The sequence below is a fragment of the Tiliqua scincoides genome, chromosome 1 (assembly GCF_035046505.1).
Source record: "Tiliqua scincoides isolate rTilSci1 chromosome 1, rTilSci1.hap2, whole genome shotgun sequence".
Classification (NCBI taxonomy): domain Eukaryota; kingdom Metazoa; phylum Chordata; class Lepidosauria; order Squamata; family Scincidae; genus Tiliqua; species Tiliqua scincoides.
Window position 1 is genome coordinate 243,024,682 of NC_089821.1, and position 4,494 is coordinate 243,029,175.

General features: G+C 45.1%; 1 pseudogene; it reads right to left on the bottom strand.

The window, feature by feature from the left end:
- Nucleotides 1-4,152: 4,152 nt before the first annotated feature.
- On the bottom strand, nt 4,153-4,272 carry LOC136637520 (5S ribosomal RNA; annotated as a pseudogene).
- Between the last annotated feature and the right edge of the window lie 222 nt (nt 4,273-4,494).

The following is a 4,494-nucleotide window of genomic DNA, read 5'->3' on the forward strand; positions in this document are numbered from 1 at the left end:
ATCTCAGGCTGAGACTTTTTTGCAGAGTGAAGATGAAAAGTTTTGGAGTGACAATGGCTTGAGCTGAGTGAGATCAGTGTATGGTCACCAAGGTGGGAATGCTTTCCACCAGCTGTTGGTGGAGCTGTAAAATCGGTAGTAGGTTAAAGTTTATTTGTTCCTCTGTTTTCTTCATCTAAGTAGCTGAATCCTTAACGTCCTGGTCCTGTTTTACTCCTGGAAGGTTGAGAGTGTGCCATTGCCTGTAGCCTCTTTTACTGAAAGGTCACAATCTAGACTAATGATCCTTGCAGCCTGTTGTTGGGGTAAAGACCTTAGAAAAATACAATGCTGCTATGTGTGTGACTCTGATTGCCTCTTCCCTAGCATCTGGGGGAGTTCAAGACATTTTCTTTAACTACATGGGAGAGGGCATGTTGGCCACTGTGTGAAACCTAATAACCTGTTAAAGTAGCTTTATTGGCACGCAGAGTGGGATGGTTGAAGAAAATGCCTTGAATTGATGCAGTAGAGAGGACGGGCTGGACCAAGGGTACATTGTAAATGAACATGACCTTTACTGATGAGGCTGGTTGGACAGTATCCAGACCAGCCCTGTAAGGGTGTTTTTGGGCTTTCCTGCCTTTGACTACAGCTGATCCTAAAGAGAGAGTGAAGAAGAACCACCATGGAGATGCCACCAGAGGTTTAGACATTTGTGAAAGTCTACGTTAATTCTTCTCCAATGGAGCCAAGGAGAAAGTGGAATTTTAAGGCAAGGCTTTTTGTTTTTGCAAGTGCCATTTGTCTAAATTCACCTCCTGTTGTGGGTGCCACCAGAGATGGCAGTTTGCCCCACAACGGAGGCTCTGCTCAACACCCTCCATTCCCAGACTATAATAATAACTAATAATAATATTTATATACCGCCTTTCTGGTCATCGGATTACTCCTCTGACTTTATTCAAGGAGGTTTACATAGGCAGGTGTTTCTAAATCCCTCAAGGAGATTTTTACAATCATAGAGGTTCTCTTTCAAGAACCAACAACATTTCAGAATGGATCTTCCTGGTTTGGTCTCACTTCTGGCCTCCGGTTCTCCCACGCAGGCTGACAAGCAGCTCCATCTCTCACATGGAGGGCAGCCAAGACGCTTCTTGCTCACACCAAGAGCAGGTGGAATCACTCAGCTGGGCTTGTCAGCTGCTTCAAGGTCTCGCCATTCTCAGCCTTTCAGGGAGCTGCCGGTGTCCTTGAACTGGCGACCTTCTGATGTTATTTTCAGGCTAACAAACCTCTAGACCAGACCTCCTGCCAGACTATGCCTCTTGGGCACTACACAGCCACATTTGACTGACCAGAACATCCCTGTGCCAGCCATTCCCCACTTCCACTGGAATTGGGCCAGGCTGGGCAGTTCCATGCAGTCACCATGGCAGTGGAACCAGGCACCACCTGCAACTGTGAAATACCACTGGCTGAAAAGCAGTGATAGTGATTTAAGGTTTTGCCCTGGCTATTGCTGATGGGACATCTGATCCCGCCAGTTTCTGATTCAAGCTCCGAAGTCCTCTTGATCCCTGCTGAGTTCCTTCTTTGTTGAATCCTGTCTTGTCTGCACCCAGTCCTGAACCACTCTACTGGAACCACAGTCCCTGTTTCCTTGCTTCTTCAGCTATGGTAGTGGCCTTTTTACTGCATTCTGGTTAGTTTCAGACCCAGAGCTTCTACTGTTATCTAGGCCCAGCTCAACTATTCAGGCATTCTAAGAGGCTACTGCAAGCTGGAGTCCCACAGAATCCCATTCATTAATCCAGAACAGGACACCTGTTAAGGACTGATTCAGGGTCAAAGTATACATGATGTTAAACGTGTGCTTAATGCCTTTTTTTCTTAACTAAATAGCAGTTTAATTGGTCTCCCTGCAGGAGCACACCATGAATCCAATCCAGATCAGCCTTGCCCTCCTTACCCATGGGGGTTATTTACCTGGGAAGGGAAGCACCCACGTGTGCCCAATTGTTTGACTATTGTTACTACAGTGGGACAGGACATGCTTTGCCATGCCTTTCTCTGCTACATGTAACATGTGGATGGGTCTGACCTGACTCCTCCCCGTGCAAATATAGTCTGTAGCTTCCAGAGATGGCAACCATCATGTAAGGAGGAACTGCATCATTCGGACCACCCGTTGGGTTTCTTCATGCATACTTTTCAAATGAAAACAAACCAGTAGCAGAAGCAGACACGATCTATTACTTGTGTCAGTGCAACCAGATGTGCCATGGCACATACAAGGGTGAGATGCAGTGGTGTATCTAGGTCATTTGACACCTGGGGCCCATAAATTTTTATCACCCCATATGACATAATTAATTAATTAATTATTATTTAATTATTATTTCATTCACATTTTATACCACCCTTCCCCTAAGCAGCTCAGAATTTGAAATGAATAATAATAATGGCCAGAAAATAAATGCAGTGAATATTTCCCCACAAGCAATGGATGAAATTCTGCATCAAATGGTATATAACATGATGGTATTATTCCTAAAAACAATGATTTCCAGAATTTTGGTCACTAGGGTGTCACCCTTCCCAAGAATGTCTAATTGACCTGTTTTGAGTTAAGGCAGTGCTTCTCAAACTTTTAACACTGGGACCTACTTTTTAGAACGACAATCTTTCCAAGACCCACTGGAAGTGATGTCATGGCTGGAAGTGACATCATCAAGCACAGTAAAATAAATAATTATAAATAATTAAATTAAAGAAAAACTAATAATTAAATAAGGGGAAGCCAGCCCTGTTCCACCAAGTGAATTTTCTCTGTAGCCTGCCTGCAAGAGCACTCCTCCCACAAAAGTATCAGTGAGATTTCCAGTCCTCCCCAGCCCAGTTCAGTGTAAATTCTTATATTTCAAGCATAGCACTATCAAGACCCACCTGGCTTTACAAGTCTAAAAACAAGTAAAATGGACCTTACCAGCTCAAGCCTCTGTTTTATTCTTTGGGGGGGGGGGGTGTTGCCTTCTGGAGCATCTGTTGAGCTCCACTTTCATCAGATTGGGACCATGCAGCCAACCTTGCATTTCCCTTTGCTTGACTTGACCAGGAGCCAACGCACATTTGCTTACTCACGAGTAAATGTGACTGTGTGGCTTACTTTCACTTTCCATAGGGCTCAATACATTAGTCTGCTTGGAGGGAGGGACCTCCTTCTTGGGTGTTTTTGGGGGGCTGTTTTCATTGGATAGGAACCATTCTGGTGTGATTAGATTCCTCTCAGCCTGCCATTTCCAACGAACTATGGCAAGTATGCCTACTCACGAGTAAACACACAATATGGCTCAGTTTCATTTTCCATAGGGTTCCATGCATTTTTTGGTTTCTAGTTTTTTTGGCCATAACTTTTGATGGAAAGGAGATATTTCAATCTGGCTTTTTGTGTTGCATTCCGCTGGAAATTCCACATCCAACAGTATTCAGCATGATGGGGTTATTCCTAACCTCCGCGATGTTAGCAATGTGGGGGCATTTGTGGTGTACCCTGCCCCCCAAGGGTGGTACCCTGGGCAGACCACCCCCCAGCCCCTGCTAGCTATGCCACTGGTGAGATGGGATGAGGAAGAAAATCAGCACATGTCTAGAGTATGTCAACTTGGGCTGGAAAGCCCAGCCTAAATGTTTTTTTAATACGATTCTGCTTTAACCATGGCTCTCGCTCTATTTTTATTAAACCTAATAGATGGAGTAAAATATCTCCAGCTCACTATTGATTTTTGATGAGGAGCCAACCAACTATATCAGATGAGAACAATTTGCCAGCTGGTGCCAAGCAACAGATCTTAGCCCCCAAATGCCATGTTTCTTTCCAACACCGCACTTCATCCAGGAACTGTCACAATGTTATGTGGCAGCCAGTTCCAGGTCCCATTTAGCTCTGAAGGCTTCTGCAGGGGAATCATAGTCCTACTTAGAGTTAAGTAGTGTATCTGGAAAGCATTCTCAAAGGGACCCTACAGGCTGAGAGAGATGTTAGTCACCCCAGAGGTCTGCAAATGAGATCAGTCTTTCCTCTGAGGCTTAATGACTTGCTGCAAGTCTTTCTCTGGACTGTTAGTTGCTGTGGTTGGTTGGCAACCTTCAGTCTCAAAAGACTATGGTATAAGCCTACAGCACCCGGTATTCCCAGGTGGTCTCCCATCCAAGTACTAACCAGGCCTGACCCTGCTTAGCTTCTGAGATCAGACGAGATCGGGCACGTGCAGGGTAACAGTTGCTGCAGTTGCTGTGGATGCACCCAAGATGCAGGGGAGAACAGAGCAGAAGGGAAAGAAGATCCCACACCAAATGACAAATGAAACCCATTTATTCCCTCAGAAAAGTCCACTGCAAATCTTCAAGACCACCTCTGTTCCCACAGCCTTTGTGTGATGGTGATTTCCTCATACTCTTTGAGATGGGGCAGCCAGAATTACAAACACTATTCCAAATATGCCCACCTCACAG